We start from the raw sequence: 17,096 nt of genomic DNA on the forward strand, positions 1-17,096 counted from the left end.
GCAATGATCCTCAAAGGGACCTGTCTGAGCAGGTAGCCCCTGCCTCCTGGGGTGATCTCCCCACCAGACTGGCAGGTCTCCCAAATCATGGCCCATCATCAGACCCCAGCTATTCTGGTGGGTCACCCTCCCCCCAGGAAAGGGCCTACCCCTCTCTGGTCCTTATGTCCATCCAGCCTGTCTGTCCCATCCATGATCTCAGGGACCTGGGCCTGTGTTGCTAAAGGGACCACATGGATGAACCAAGTCCTAGGACAAACTCCCTGCGAGGACACAAGCTAGTCAACCCTGTGGACAGATCAACACGGCCATGCTTCACCTTAGATCAGAAGGCAGGAGGGAGGGAGAGGATTCAGCACAGTTTCAACTGCTTGCAGTCACCACCATACAAAGTCCTTTCATCTCAGGGATTCGACATGACTCATACGTGGAGAACAGGCTCTCACGACACAGGAAGTGGTAACAACCATGCTTGCCTCTGGGACTCTGGCTAGAAGCTGAAAGATACACGAGCCAACGTTTCAAGTGGCCCAGAACCTACGGACAGCTAACTTCACCAGCACAAAACTAGTACCAGCAGAACAACCCCGACTCAGCCCGAGATGCCTGAAAAAAGCCACACAGGTCCCCGATAACACGGTACATCCTGAAACACTGATGTTGCCAAGAACACGAAATGGACACAGAGCATCCCAAATTCCCATCCTTCAAGACAGCAGCAGAGGAAATCTTCGGTAAGATCAAGTTGTCCAGTGAACTAAAAAGTACCAAATAGCGATGGTCCACCCTGGTGGCCTGCAGGCATGAGGTCACTCACCCAGCGTTTCCAGGGGGACCCAGCCCTGCCCTCTAGCTGGCAACCATCGGGTAGCAGTTCTGGGGGTCAGTGTGCCCCCAGCCAAAGCCTCCATGTTGCAGGACAAACCCCCTGCAGACTGACACTTCATAAAATATCAACTCACACGCTGGGGGTCACAGCCACTTCCAACTGTTCAAGTTTCCTGATGCACTTTCACTTTCTGCCCCGCGCCTGTAGGGGACTGGCTGCAGGATCCTCGCCACCACCAGCCCAGGCCACGCAGCACTGCTGAGCCAGCCAGGGAAGGGCTTTCCCAGTGCAGGCTGGGGCCCAGTCTCACGGGTGCACACAAAGCAATGAGGGGCTGTGGACAAGTGACAAGCGCTACAGTGGGTGAGAAAAAACACATGCTGGGCTGCTCTGGAGGAGAACACAACCCATCCAGGGATCAGGAGCCCTGAGCCCATCCTGAGGAGCAAAGGGGAGAAAGCCGGGGCGAGGGGGCGGGTGGCGAGGTGCCAGGATGGGGCCGGGGGGCGGGTCCCCCAGGGCCTGGGCATCCCCCGCAGCTGCAGCCCTGCTGTCTGGAACCTTATCTCCAGGAAGGAATGTGGAAGCACTGACAGGTTTGAGGAGGAGGAACACAGTGGGGTCTGACTTCTGCTTTAGAAACACTGCGCTGGATGAGGCTAGGGAGCGGCAGTGGGGGTGGGAGGAGGGGCTCGAGACCCAGGAGGGGAGGAGGGGACGCTTCCGGTCAGGGAGCCTGAGAGAACGAACCATGTGCCAATGATGACGCCGAGTGGAGAGGGGAGAGGATTCTGGAAGGAGGTCAGGAGCCCGAGGCTCCAGGGAGGCCCCCGAGGCCCTGGGAACCTGAGAGCCATGGACAAGAGCCCAGACCCCAGGCCCACGCAGCACACCCACCCAGACTCACATGGTCTGCTGACGCCCCTGGCCTCGAAGACGGCTTATTTCTCCACCTTGACTCCCTGCCCACCCAGCTCCCAGCCTCACAGGATATGATGACCAAGGCCGAAGGGGAAGGATGCAGAGGGGCTGAGAGACCCACGGAATTCAGAGTGCAAGCTACGACCTTCGCAGGGCTTTGGAACAAAGCACATGCACACACCGCGATAATGCACACGGACAACCCACGAGGACCCACTGTGCCGTACAAGGAGCTCTGCTCAGTGTTATGAGGCAGCCTGGATGGGCGGGGAGTGTGCAGGGGAATGGACACGTGTATATGCGTGGCTGCGTCCCTGGCCTGTCCACCCGGGACTACCACAACATTGTTCTTCAGCTATTGTGAAGTGAAGTTGCTCGGTCGTGTCTGAATCTTTGAGACCCTGTGGATCGTAGCCTACCAGGCTCCTCCATCCATGGGATCTTCCAGTCAAGAGTACTGGAACGGGTTGCTATTTCCTTCTCCAGGGGGATCTTCCTGACTCAGGGATCGAACCCAGATCTCCCACATTGCGGGCAAATGGTTTACCGTCTGAGCCACCAGGGAAGCCATTGGCTATATTCCAGTACAAGATAAAAATTTAAACACACACACACATAGAAAAGCAATCAAACAAAATCCCTAAAAAGCGAGTCTGCACAGGCTTCCTCCCCCACCACCGTCCCCAGCTGCCAGTGGTAGTCCTTTCGTACTCACTGGAGGTCAAGGTCTGCAGGTCTCCCACTGGTCACTGAGGCCCAGGCCTGCTGGCTGTGATGCCAGGGCACCACAGGGCTGAGGTCCACCCCCTGCCCCCGCCCCCCACCAGAGCTTAGCCATTGGGCCCCACTGGTCCTGCGGCTCGTCCCTCAGTCCACTGTCCCTGGAAGGGGCTCTGGACCCCAAACCCTCCTTCCTTTGCCCAAGATCATCTCTGTCGAGATACAAAGGAGACATTCAGGGCCTTAGGCTGGCTGACAGCTGTGGGGGCTGGTGGTGGGATAGGGGAAGGGTCTTGCTCCCTAGCAGCAGCAGCAGCAGGGGCGGCCCCCCACCCTCCGGGGCTTGTTAAAGATGCAGAATGCCCAGCTCCACCCAAGACCGCTGAGTCAGAGCCTTGGGCGTGGCCGTCTGGGCTGCAACATGCCCGGGTGCTGGCTGCTCCTCCAGGGCGACGACCTCTGCTTTCTGTTATTCCATCTCAGCTTGGGTATGTTTGACGTTTTTCATAACAAAGAGCAAACATTTTTGAAGGAAGGAAGGAAAGGGTGGGGGAAGGGAGCAGAGGCTGAGAGGGAGAGAGAGAAGGAAGGAAGGAAGTGAAGGAGCCTTGAAACCAAAACCAAGCTCCCTGCTGCGAGAAGGTGGCCTCGGTTCTGCCACTAAACAACCCTGCATGCAGTGTTGCCCCCACCCCGAGCTGGGCCACCCCTCCCCGTCCCACTGCGACTCCAGGATCAGGGAGGAGTGGGGGAGGAGCTGACCTGGCCAGGCTTCCTCTGGTGAGATCCAGGCTCCCTGGCTTTCTCAGGACAGTCCAGGGCTGGAGGGGAATGAGAGCCAGAGGCCCAGCCCCTCCCAGGAGACACAGCTCCCCCATCCCCGGGTCCCACCTGACCTGGAACCCCACAAACAGAGCCTTACGGATGCTGGGCCTTAAAGCGAGGCAGCCTTTGACAACGGAGATGGTTGGGATGAGAAAGTTTCTTTTATCGCCCCAGTGGCCTCAAAATAATCCTCAAAAGCTGAACTCCTGATTCCAAAGTTCCACTTTCAACATTTTATTGGCGATAAACAAGATAACACTCTGTCACTGAGGCGACCCGTATGGTCTGAGAGATGCTAAAAAAATACACAAAGCGGCCCAAGTCTCAGTTCCGGGGACTTCTGAACAAAGGGTTAATTAAAAACAGCCGGGCCCACCCAGTCAGAGCCTGGGATGCCAGCCCTGCAGTGCCACCCATGGTCTGGAATGGAGGCACAGAGACCTCCGGCCAGCAGCCCGGCCACAAGGGCACACAGGCGGGCTGGAGAGACGGACAGCCAAAGTGTTGCTGATACGGTCAGAGTAAAGGGACAAAGTAGGTGATTAAACAGTTAATTTCATCAGGGGACTGTAAGTAGAAAAACTATGGGAGACCCTTGTAAGTTAATGACCACTCAGGAATGCAGGTTTGCTTAACCACAAAACCAAGCAGGCTTGCTTAGCAATAGAATCACACAGCAGAAGCATGAGACATGTATGTGCCCAAACAATAAAACAATGGTGGCGTGAGACCCACATCCCGCCCAGCGAGCTCAGTAAGCTGGTGATCCCTAGGATATGCTCAGGCTTCACAGGTGGTAAAGAACACGCCTGGCAATGCAGGAGATATGCGATGTGGGTTCAACCCCTGGGATGGGAAGACCACCTGGAGAAGGGATAGGCTGCCCACTGCAGTACTCTTGGGCTTCCCTGGTGACTCAGATGGCACAGAATCTGCCTGCAATGCAGGAAACCTGGGTTTGATCCCTGGCTGGGAAGATCCCCTGGAGGAGGGCATGGCAACCCACTCCAGTATTTTTTCCTGGAGAATCCCATGGACTGAGGAGCCTGGAGGGCTACAGTCCATAGGGTCCCACAGTCAGATACGACTGAAGTGACTTAGCACATGTGCACGCAAGACATGCTCTCTGCACACATAAAAAAACAATAATCTGTGAACCTGCTTTGACCACGTAGGGACAAGAAAACTCCGCTGCTCAACCTGGAGGAGGAGCTGATGGTGGAGGCATGACATCTACTCAAAAAAGACAAAGATGGCCTCCTTTTCCCGCTTTTTGTTTGATTATAAAACTGTAGCCCAGTAAGTTTTCATTAAGTCATGTGGTACCACCTTGCCTGCCCGCTTGTAAGCCTCACAAGCACCCTATTCTAATAAATCATTTTTTTTTACTGAAGCTTAATAACTTTAGAGCATTGCATTGGTTTCTACCAAATAACAAATCACTTCTTATCCATAACTTTTTCTCTCACTGAATTCTTTCTTTGCTGAAACAGAAAGGACTATGGTACCTGAGCTCTTTGGAGCCCCTGAAATGACACCCAGTGGTTTCAATGCTTCTCTGTCCGAAATGCCCTCGAGGCAGGTGCAGACCCAGACCGGGCTGGAGAAAGGTTGGTGGACTATGTGAAGATGTCACCAGCAAAAGCAGGAGTTACTTTGGTGACGGGTCATTGTGCCAAGGGCTCGATAGGCTCTGGTTCTTGATCAGACCACAGAGCAAAAGTGGGTTCTATCAGGATGAGACATGGGAGTCAGTGGATAAACAGTCAGACGCACCCCCGTTCTATCAGGGACCTTGACAGGCCTCCTGCTCGGAGCACCAGGAATCCCAGTTGTAATAAAACTGCTCCAAGGACATCAGCTGCTCCTCTCTTCAGGGAACTCAGGGACAGCCCAGCCTGGCCTGGGGACTGAGCAAAACTAAAGCAGAAGTGATTCACCAGGGCAGGAGGAGAAAGCCCTGCCTGGGCGAGGTGTGCCCTGCCTCTTAGCCTGGCCCCTGCACAGCTTCCTTCCTCTCCCCGACCTCCTGTCTGTGGTGGGGGTTTCGTAAGCAGGAAGGGGAGACCCTGCCCAAGGGTGGAGCGACCACACACCCCAGTACCCTGCACCCCAATTACAGTGGCATCTGGGGGGCTCTAAGAGTTCTAATACTCTTTGTAGCCTTTTGTGACTCCTACCAATTCAACCCCCCGTCTTTTAAAAACAGAAATGTGGTAACGCCAGTGGAACCCAAGTCCTGCCTGCTTGGAGAGGACAGAGGTGCCTGGAGGCAGACTCAGTATTTTTCTGAAAAGCCCCACATGAAGTCCAGAGTCCTGACTCTGCACACTTTCTTCTGAGCTCCAAAGCTTTGCTGGCATTCAAGCAAAGTGTGGAATTCTATATCCCCACATCCCTTATCCCATGTCACAGAAAAAGCTCCTCCTCTGTTCTTAGACTCTCCTGGGGCTCCAGAATTCTACATGGAAAGGGGCAGGGATTTATGAGCCATAACTCTGGGGTGACTCTTGGGAAATGAGCTTGGCGGCTTTGTCATCTCCTCCCCCTCCGCGGAGAAGCCCCGGGGCCTGGAAAGGGGTGCTGCTGCTGGAAGCAGCTCCCAACCAACCCCGCAGAGCCCAGGAGACTTATGCTCTTGGCTGACGTGCGGATCAGTGACCCCAAGCTCTGTGATGGGAGAGTTTTCTTCCAGCCACGGGACATGTTACCACCGTACTTATCACCTCTCGGGAAAAGTTGGAGGACTAAAGTGCAAGCACGTGAGTGTAAGAGGAGTACCAGGCAGTCGAAGCCTGAAGTGGGACAAAGAGCCGGTTCTGTTTAGAAACAAGGAGGGGCCCTCCCTCCATCCACGTGTGACTGGTCCCTGGAATGAGGAAAGAACAGAGGAGCAAGTTCGAAGACTCACCGGAGCACACACAGGGCCCCAGGCTGAAGGGACTTACAACGCTGCCCTTTGTGCAGAGCCACCGTGAGGCTCTGACACAGAAGCCCTTTCCTGACCTGCCTTTAAAACTAAAAAATTCTTTTTTTTTCTCGAAGTAGAATTGATTGTGTTAGTTTCCGGTGTATAGCAAAGTGATTCAGCTATTTTTCATACTCTATGCTATTATATTAACAGGTCACTACAAGGTATTGAATACAATCCCCTGTGCTGTAGAGTGTAGCCTTGTGTGTCTAGCTTATGTACGGTACTTTGGCTCTGTTAATCCGTAACTCCTTGTTTGTCCTGCCTCCCTCCCTTTCCCTTTGCATAACCAGAAGTGCGTCTTGAGGTCTGTGAGTCTGTTTCTGTTTTGCGTACAAATTCTTTTGTATTTTTTTAGATTCCACACATAAGTGGCTATGTCTAGGAGTGGGATTGCTGGATCCCATGGTAACTCTATTTTCCATTTTTAAAGGCGCCTCCACATTGCTTTCCATAGTGGCTGCACCAATTTACCTTCCTACCAACAGTGTAGGAGGGTTTCCTTTTCTCCACACCCTATTCAGCATTTATTATTTGTAGACTTTTTAATGATGGCCATTCTGACTGGTGGGAGGTGATACCCCACTGGGCTTTGAATTTGCATTTCTCTAATAATTAGTAATGTTGAACATCTTTCCATCTGCCTGTTGGCCATCTGTACGTCTCCTTTGGAGAATGTCTATTTAGGTCTTGTCTATGTTTTGATTGGGTTGTTTGTTTTATTGAGATTGAGTTGTATGTAGAAGCTGTTTGTACATTTTGGATAGTAACTGTTTGCTGGTCATATCCTTTGCAAATATTTTCTCCCAGTCTTTTCCTTTTGTTTATGGTTTTGTTTGCTATACAAAAGTTTTTGAATTTAATTAGGTCCCATTTTATTTTTGCTTTTCTTTCTTTTGCTTTGGGAGACTGATCTAAGAAAATATTGCTATAACTTATGTCAGAGAATGTTTTGCCTATGTTCTCTTCTAGGAGTTCTATGGTGTCATGTCTTATATTTATGTCTTTAGACTATTTTGAGTTTATGTTTTATATGGTGTGAGGGAGTGTTCTAACTTCATTAATTTACATGCAGCAGCCCAGTATTCACAACACCACCTGTTGAAGAGACTGTTTCGCCATTTTACATCCTTGCCTCCTTGGCTGAAGTTTGACCATAGGTATGTGGATTTATTTCTGGGCTCTCTGTTCTGTTGATCTGTGTTGTTGTTCAGTTGCTAAGACGTGCCTGACTCGTGCAATTCCATGGACTGCAGCAGGCCAGGCTTCCCTGTCTTCACTGTCTCCTGGAGCTTGCTCAAACTCCTGTCCAGCGAGTCGGTGATGCCATCTAACCATCTCTTCCCCTGCTGCCCCCTTCTCCTTTTGCTTTCAATCTTTCCCAGCATCAGGGTCTTTTCCAGTGGGTCAGCTCTTCCCGTCAGGTGGCCAAAGTACTGGAGCTTCAGCTTCAGCATCAGTCCCTCCAATGAATATTCAGGACTGATTTCCTTTAGGATTGACTGGTTGGATCTCCTTGCAGTCCAAGGGACTCTCAAGAGTCTTCTCCAACACCACAACTGGAAAGCATCAATTTTTCGGCACTCAGCCTTCTTTATGGTTCAACTCTCACATCCATACGCGACTACTGGAAAAACCATAGCTTTGACTATATGGACCTTTGTCGGCAAGAGCATGGGATATCTTTCCATCCCTTTGAATTGTCTGCAGTTTCCTTCAGTTCACTTAGTTCAGTTGCTCAGCTGTGTCTGACACTTTGTGACCCCGTGGATTTCCTCAATTTCCTTAATCAGCATTTAATAATTTTCAGCATACAGCTCTTTTACCACCATGGTTAAGTTTAGTCCTAGGATTTTTTTTTGTTTTTTTTTTTTTTTTGATGTGATTTCAAACAGGATTTTTTAAAAACGTTATTTTCCTGATATTTTCTTATTAAAGAAATGCAACAGGTTCAGGTTTCTAAATATTAACCCTGTATCCTGCTATCTTGCTGAACTCATTTATTAGTGCTTAACAGGTTTTGTGTGGCGACTTCAGGCTTCTCTACATCATCATCTTAAGTACAAACAGTAGCAGCTTTGTCTCTTCTCTTCCAGTTTAGATGCCCTGTATTTCTTATTTATCTATTTTTATTTTGTTGTGCTGGGTCTTCACTGTGGCCTGTGCGTTCTTTGTTGCTTTCCAGTTGTGGCACACAGGCTCCAGAGTGCACGGGCTCTCTAGTTGTGGCGCGTGGGCTTAGCTGCTGAGTGGCATGTGGGATCTTCGTTCCCCGATCAGGGATCAAATCCACGTCCTGTGCATTGGAAGGAAGACTCTTAACCATTGAACCACCAGGTAAGTTCTGTATTTCTTTTCCTTGTCTGATTGCTAAGGCTAGGACTTCCAATATTAGGTTGAATAGAAGCAATGAGAGCGGGCAACCGTGTCTTACTCCTGAATTTAGCAGGAAGGCTTTCAGCTTTTTACCATTGAGTATCATGTTGAATGTGGGTTTATCATAAATGGCTTTTATTACGTTGAGATATGTTCCCTCTATAACCATTCTGGTGAGAGTTTTCACCATAAATGAAGGTTGAATTTTGTCAAATGCTTTTTCCACGTCTACTGAAGTGATCATGTGGTTTCCATCTTTGCTTTTGTTGATGTGGGATATCACAGTGGTCGGTTTGCTGATGTGGAACCATCCTTGTGACCCTGGACCGAATCCCACTGGATTGTGTGTACGGCCCTTTTTATGTACCGCTGTATGTGGTTTGCTAACATTTTGCATCTACATTCACGAGCGATACTGGCCTGGAACTTTCATTTTTTTGTCGTGTCTGTGTCTGGTGTTGGTGGCTTCACAGAATGAGTCTGGGAGTGTGCCCTCTTCTTCAGTTTTTGGAACAGTTTAAGAAGGATACATAAAAGTTCTTCCTTTGTTAGAATTCCCAAGTGAAGTTGTCTAGTCCCAGACTTCTCTTTGCAGGGAGGTTCTTTTTTTTCCTCCCTAAATTTCAGATTCTATTTAACTTCTAGTGATCGGTCTGTTCAAAGTAGTCATTTCATCCAGACTGAGTTTTGGCAGGCTGTGTTTCTAGAAACTTGCCCATTTCTCCTAGGTTGTCCAATTTTTTGGCATACGGCTATCCACAGTATTCTCTATGATTCTTTGTATTTCTGGGGTCTCAGTTGTTATTTCTGCTCTTTCATTTCCTCTTTGATTTGGGTCCTTTCCCTTTTTTTCCTTGGGGAGCCTGCCTAGAGGTTTGCTGATTTTGCTCATCCTTTTAAAACACTAGCTCTTGGTTTCATTGATCTTTTCTGATTTTTTAATCTCTCTTTTATTTATGTACTCTCTTGATCTTTCTTATTCTGCTGAGTTGACTTGGCTACAGGAACTGACAACAGCCACCAACTTTTGTTTTCTACATAGACCCCCAACTCCTCATATGCAGTAGATTCTAAAAATAGTGTGCTATTCAAAGTAACCAAGTAGATGGGGCCATGTGTTCTCCCACACAGGCGGGAACAGGAGCAGGGACAGGAGCGGGAACATTCGGGCTGGCAGCCCAGAATCAGTGGCCATCCGGGTCTCTGTATGTGTATCCCATGCCCCTCAGCTGCCACGGGCACTGTACTCCAGTCTCGAAGTTTCATCTTTCCAACCCCCTCAATCATGGTAAGTCCCTCCACGAGGGGGCTGCTCTTTCCAGCCACGACTCTAATTATGCTCGCCAGGGAGGAGAAGGCACTTTGGAATGACGCTGTCAGGGAGCATGCACCAGCTCTCAGAGGGCATTTAGGAAATGCTCGGGGGAGGGGGCAGGTGTTGGGAAGTCACAGTGATTGGAGGAGAGACCGATGGCATTTGGGGGCCGGGCATGGCATGCCAACCATCCTGTCCTTGGGCAGGCCTGTACAATAAGGAACTTTCCTACTGGCTACTCAAGCAGATCCAAAAACCACATTCATAACTTTCAGACCTACAAACTGATTTCGACTTACATGTAAATTCAAAATGTTATGAGTAGTTTCAACATACATTGACTATTCCAGGAATGCAATCTGTATGGAAATCAGGAAAGATTATACATGGCTTTGTTCAGAACCTTCGCAAGAGTTAGTCACAATATTCACATTCTGTTCCTGCACTTTGCTTTCATTTGATTTCTTTTTAATGTTATAGTTCAAACATTATATTGACTTGAAATTATGTGTGAAGGTAGCGTCTACCACCTAGGAATTTCATTTCAGGTTTAGTAACAAGGATATTAAAAACTTGTTATAAAAAGAGACATTGGGTCTGACATGACTGGGAACCACTTTTTTAAAACTCTGGGGTGCAATGGGGGTGCTGAACGCCTCTACTGCATGTCCACGCTTGTTGAAACAGCCTGACCACAGGTTCAGGGCACGGGTCTGGGGGCCAGTGCTGAAGCCACAAAATAAACAAGTTATCGATTTTACTTGATGATATGGAGGACATACAGTTAAGGACTAGTCAGGCTAAAGTTTAATCGGTTATTTAAAACACTATGTTTCCATCAAAATCAAATCAGATGAGTTATGGACTATAATGATCATGGAATTTAATGATAAAACAGCAGCCTTCAAAGAAGCCTTGACCTCACAAGGCCACACATGTCTGTGCCCAGAGGTCAAGTCCTGGTGCCGCAACCTCTGGTCTCGGGGGACCAGGTGTAGAAACCACCTCTCCAGGTGATGGTGTTCTCAGCAGGGTCTGGGGTTCCCAAAGACTGAGACGGTCCTGAGAGGGGTCTCAAGACCAAGCTGTGAGTGCTGGCTCTGCCGCTCGCCCATTATGTGAACTTGGAGAAATTACGTCACTTTGGAAACCCGGTGACGTGATCTCTGGGAGCTTGCTTTGCCTCTGAAATGTTTGGTCTCCAAAGAGGTGAATTATCTGTTACACTGAGACTGTCCACAGAGTTCTCTTTCCCCGTTTGGCTACTGGAAATCTCCTGACTTTTCTTCTCAGAGAAACATACCAAAAGAACAAACATTTTAATCACGAACAAAAGTGTTCATGTTACTTAATGGAGAGCAGACTAATAGCAATTACCTATTTGAACTTCACAAAACAATCTTCAGCTTACCAGCGACCGGCACTCAAGCCAATGAATGAAAAGAGTGTGTGCTTGGGGCCTCCCTGGTGGCTCAGTGGTAAGGAACCCGCCTGCCAGTGCAGGAGACACGGGTTCGATCCCTGGTTTAGGAAGATCCCAAATGCCGCGGAGCAACTAAGCCCTGTGCCACAACCGCGGAGCCTGTGTTCCAGAGTCTGAAAACCGCACCCACTGAGCCCCCAGGCCGCACGACTGTGGCATGTGCGCCTGGAGCCCGGGCTCTGCAGCAAGAGAAGCCACCGTAATGAGAAGCCTGTGCATCGCAACAAAGAGCAGCCCCGCTCGCTGCAGCCAGAGAAAGCCTGCGTGCAGCAACGAAGACCCAGCACAGCCAAAACTAAAACCGAATAAATAAAAGCTAAAAAAAAACCAGTGCACAGTATTTTCCGTGCAAAAAGTTCTCCTCTTGCTGTTAATACATTTTAAGTGTTTTTCTGAGATGAGGGATGTTCACACTTCCTTCAGTGGTCTCAGCATATTGGAGCGACAAGCAAGCAACGGCTGCAAATAGCCTCATGTGTGACTGACAAGTGGCAGGTGAGAGCAGCCTGGCCTCACCTAAGCAGCGCTCCCTGTGACAGGTTCCCTCCGGGCAGCGCATCTGGGCTCCGTGCCCTTTGCTTCACCTGCTTTGCTCAGGTTCTTCCTTGTAAGCCACATACTTTCCTTGCTGTTCAGTCACTGAGCTGTATTTGACCCTTTGTGACCTCCATGGACTCCAGCCCAGGCTCCTCTGTCCACGGGATTCTCCGGGCAAGAATACTGGAGTGGTTACCATGTCCTTCTCCGGGAGATCTTCCCGACCCAGGGATCGAACCTGTCTCTCCTACGCTGCAGGCAGATTCTTTACCAATGAGCCATCTGGGAAGCCGCCCCACCCCCCACACCCTTATGATGACACAAAACACTGACATTGTTCCTTCTCAAAAAAAAGACTTGACACTCCAGTAGCCCCATGCTTTCCCACGCAGGCAGGACACAGCTACTGACACCCTTTCCTCTGTCCAAGTGATCCTCCTGGAACCAGCCAGGAAAGGGCCAGGCACCCTCAAACACTGTCAGCAGACTCATCTGTTTGGATGGTGGGGAGGAGCTTTACAATACATGGGAATGAGGCTGGTACCCAGCAGTTCCCGCTGTGGGTTGACCCAAGTGACAGCTAAAACGTGGGTATGGTATGAACTACAGAAAAATAAAAATGCTGGCAGCTATGTGGTTTCTATTCATGTCCTTATTTAGAAAAAATAACTCATTGAGTGTTCTTTTGTCTGAAAAACTACCAGAAATAGAAAGGAAATGTTCATCAAATCAAGACCTCAGTCGTAAGGACATGTGTCCTAAGAGGCTGCCTTGGCAGAAAGACGTCCTTCGGCCTGAGCCTGGGGCTGTGAGGGCCCAGGGCTCAGGAGACAGGCTGACAACAGCAAGGATGCTCTCCCAACACCTCGCCAGACCTTGCCCGGGCAGGCTGGACGGGGGTGGCAGTGACCATCAGCAGCTCTGAACCATCCTGCCTGGGGCCCAACGGGCCCCGCGGCCTGTGGCTGTGCAGTCTTGGGAAAGTCCCCTGAACCTTCTGAGCCCATCTTGTCTTTATGTGTAAGTGGAGATAACCAAACCGCCCCTGAGATACGCCAGGGCAAGGGAAGACTTCTACAGGAAACACTCAAGATCGCTGACGCAGCAGGGCTTTGGGAAATGCTACCAACTGTCTACCTACATGGTGCCTCTGTCCCAACAGTGCGAACTCGGCTCAGAGGACGTTTAGAAGACAAGAGAGAAGACGAGCGTGCCGAAGCACTCACCAGGAGTAAGAGTGCTGGGGAGACAGCCCACCCACAGCAAAAGCCCACTCCTCTTTCTCCCCCCGCCACCGGCCAGAGATAAAAAAGACCTGAGGATCAGAAACGATGTTGCTCTCATAAGCTCTAGGACACAAACACATAAAGGAAACATTTTAGTTAAAAGGAAAAGTAAATCTTTACAGCAATTTAAACTACAAAGTAGCTTTCCTTCAGAGTCCAGATCAAAGTATTTATACAGGTTTTAAAGTTGTCAGCTTATAGCATGAAGGAGAAAAACCACTTGAAACTCCTGCCCTCCCCTACACAAAAACATCAGTCTCAGAGAGGGGATTTAAGTAGTGGTCCACCATCAAACGCGCAGGAATTCTGAATCAGTGAATCTTGGACGTAGTCAAAACAGTGCTTTGTTTACATTAGAAGTTCACTTTCTTTTTCTAGATAGTCTGAACAGTAAAAGTCCTGGTAAATCCAATCCATGAAAATATGGAAATAACCTGCTTTAACACACACACACACACACACGACTGCACGGGCGCTAAAATTGGGGTGCCCCAGAGTAAAAGCAGTGAAGTAACAAAAATTCCTCTCTCTCTGACCCTTGTCTCACATACAGTGAGATACAGCAGCCTTCCTGCTGTGACAGGTTATAACCCGAGCCCTATGGCCAATGGGGCTCCGAGGTCAAAACTTTTAAGTATGATCAGATATTCTGGAAATACTGGCATATGAGTAACCAACCGGTCATAAACATTTCCTTTGCTGAGTCACACAGCCTGATTTTTCAAGGATAAGAATTTCCTCCTGAACATTGCCTTTTGAGGAGCAAACATATCACACCAACATGCGACCTCGTAATTCTGTAGAAACTAGATAAGAACCTCACTCTTAATCAGGTAATACTCGGATCAACTTTGTCTGAAAACACTTGAGCCGCTATAAATAACACGATTTCCTGTGCTCAGTGTAAGTGGCAGTTTAGACTGCAGGATCTGAAAAAAAAAAAAAAAAAGTGTGCAAATGAGGCTTCCGCTCCGTTGACATTAGTTCAGGCTGAACAGAAACTAATTCTTAAAGAAAAGGGGAAATTGAGTCTCCATCTTTGCCCTAGTGGGACACTTTTACTACTAAAAGACCTAACTTACTGCTTTTATATCTTAAGTGCTTGGGGAAATGATCCATCTAAAACAAACCAGGATTCCAACACCCAGAGTCTCAGGCTAAGCCTGGCAAGGCCAGGCACCCCAGCACTATGTGTTTCTGCTCGCCAGGACCAGGGGACCTGGGCACAGGTACCTACAATGAGATGAGACTTGGGGGCGTCCACGTTCCCCCCGACAGCCTCTCTCAGCATGGGGCTGGCTGTTTGTGAGGACTCCGTGCTGCTCTGTATGTGGGAAGCAGGCAGCTGACACAACCCGGCGCGCACAGGGGGAAGTTGCCCAAGTTAAGAAAACACGGTTTCCACACCGTCTGCTCCTGCAAGGAGCCTGGACTTCCTCCTTGGATCCTGCTTTTTTGCTATGAGGTGGAGCTAGACAAATCCATGTCCTCCTGCCAATCCAAGCTCTGGCCTCACACCCATGGGGCCCCCGGCCCTCCTCTTCCTCTACTGGGGACCCCCGTTCCCAGGACACAGGGTCATTTAGCGCTGAACACAAGCTGGCACAAACCAGTCTGAAGTGCCCACCCTTCTCTGGCTGGAATACTAATGCCCAGGATGGCCTCTGGGTAAGTCCTTCGGACATAGCCCACCTAACACCCCACCCCCACCCCACCCCATCCCATCCCACCCCACCCCAACCCACCCCACTTGTTTCCTTTCAACCACTAACGTCATAAAACAAGGACTGTGTTTTACTTCTGTTCCCCATGTTCTGCTTTAAAAAAAATTTTTTTTTGCTGTTTTTTTTTTTACTAAAAACAAACAAACCCCTCCCTAACAAGCCCTCTCCCAAACAAACAAAAACTCTAACAAGTTCACAACTGATTACTAAAAACCCCTGGGACCAAGGATGTTTCAGAATTCAGCATTTTTGGGTTTTAGAAGGGTAATAAGAGGCATACACTGTCTGTTCTATAACGACTCAGAGTAACAGTCCTTAATCAAGTACCTTAACAGGGCTGCAGAGAAATGTATGCGCATTCACACTAAGAAGAATAAAGACTGAAAATAGCCTTCCATCAGCCAAATAAATGGGACCTGGGGACCTTGGCACAGGACCCCACAATATGATGAGACTTGGGAGGGGACACAAAGAGCCTCCCATCACTGCCAAATAAATTCTGCTCACAACTTACAAAAAAGGAGAAACAGCCTTAGTTTTCTGACTATACTGGATCCTGGAATCTCAGGCTGGAGGGGGTGGGCACCTTCTCAATGAGCAGCTGTTCCAGTCTCTCCTGGCACCGGCTCCCGGCAGCATCTCTGTGAGGCACACATCTCCACCAGACCCGATCCCGGGGTAAGTTAAGGCTTAAGGAGACGCTGCATCGAGTGCCATCGAACAAGAGGTGCTGTTTCTACTCCTGCCTCAGATCCTGCTCTCCGTGGTCACTCCGTTCTTCTCCCGGCCCAGCAGTTCATTCCTCTGAGCTCGAATCTTGCCCAGGACTAACATCAGTCTGTTCTTGCCATCTATGGCTTGCCTAGGCGACTCCTGGGAGCACCAACCTTTCTCAGAGCATTCCCGTCCTTCTTTCTTCCAAGGGCCCTTCCCTGATGCTGACGCAAGGCTCTCTCTGCAGGTTCCCAATTAGGCGAAGGGGTAGGAACCAGCTCCAAGGGTCTGGTTCAAGGCTGGAACCTTAAGTGAGGTCAGAGGAGCACACCGAATGTGGATATTAAAAATAATACCCACCTGACAGTCCTCAAGTAAGGAATGTGATTTTCAAGTGCGTGTTCATCAGAATCTATTTCTACATTTCTTTCTGGGGTTGACCAGGAAACTGAGGGCAGAGCAGTCTTATTCTTCTCGAACCTTCCAGAAACACTCAGTAGAGGGTTAATTCCTGTCTGGTGAAGGGCTCACACTTTACTTAAGGTTCCACAAAGGCCCAATAAAGTGGAAATCTAGGGTCTCTCTCTCTACAGTATTAACTTAATAATGTATGTCTTCCAAATTGCACCCTTTCACTTTTAAATATTCCCATTCATGATCAGCCACAAGCCACACGAAAATGGGTAATTACAAACCTTCCCCAATTCATCCCCTGCTGGACTCTTAATGCCTCACATCCATAGTCCCAATACTGGGTGTTGAGCTGGATAACTGCAAAATCCCACAGATGAAATCCCTCCAGACGCAGAGACCCCAGGAGACCAGCCAAAAAGGATTTGGGAACTGGAGTCTTGGGGAACTAGAGAAGGCTCTAAGGCCCAGAGAAGGATAAGCTCTCCAAACCACCCAGCCGCTGGGGGCGCCAGTCTCAGGCTGAAGGCACCGCCCCTGGGCGCCAGTGCCCAGGTGCTGTGTTTTGTAAAACACTAAACTAGCAGTTCAGAGTGAAACTCTAGACCACGCGCAGGTCTCAGATCTCGGCTGGATCCGCGGACGAAGCACCCAACTGGGCAGAGCCCGTCAATGCGGCCAGAGCGGACTAGACCGAGTTTCTTTCAGCGGTGGCGATGAACGCCGTCCGGGGAAACGTGTTTTCCGGGGCGCAAGGCGGGCAGCACAAACGAAACCGAGAACCGAACCGAGAACACCCTATCCCCGCCCCGCCGCACGTCCTCGCGTGGGGACGGACTTTCGCTTAAGGGGGTCCCCGGCCAGGCGGGGCCCACCCACACCTCACCAGGCAGATGGCTGCGGTGGAAGGTGGCGCCCGCCCCCGGCCGGCCCCAGCACATCCACAAGGTCCAAACATTCGCAGTCAGAACCAAACGTTTCGGA

At 49.7% G+C, this 17,096-nt stretch overlaps 1 protein-coding gene and 1 long non-coding RNA gene across 51 annotated transcripts in view; both read right to left on the bottom strand.

Annotated features, from left to right (window-relative positions):
* The window catches only part of LRRFIP1 (LRR binding FLII interacting protein 1), a 159,357-nt gene that overhangs the window by 74,856 nt on the left and 67,405 nt on the right, over positions 1 to 17,096 (bottom strand). The window lies entirely within an intron of this gene.
* On the bottom strand, positions 8,393 to 15,607 carry LOC132657788 (uncharacterized). Its single transcript, XR_009596447.1, has 2 exons — positions 15,502 to 15,607; positions 8,393 to 14,192 (listed from the first exon to the last, which is right to left on the bottom strand). It is a non-coding gene; the product is annotated as an uncharacterized LOC132657788 (long non-coding RNA).

The sequence above is a fragment of the Ovis aries genome, chromosome 1, assembly GCF_016772045.2.
Source record: "Ovis aries strain OAR_USU_Benz2616 breed Rambouillet chromosome 1, ARS-UI_Ramb_v3.0, whole genome shotgun sequence".
NCBI classification, from domain to species: Eukaryota; Metazoa; Chordata; class Mammalia; order Artiodactyla; family Bovidae; genus Ovis; species Ovis aries.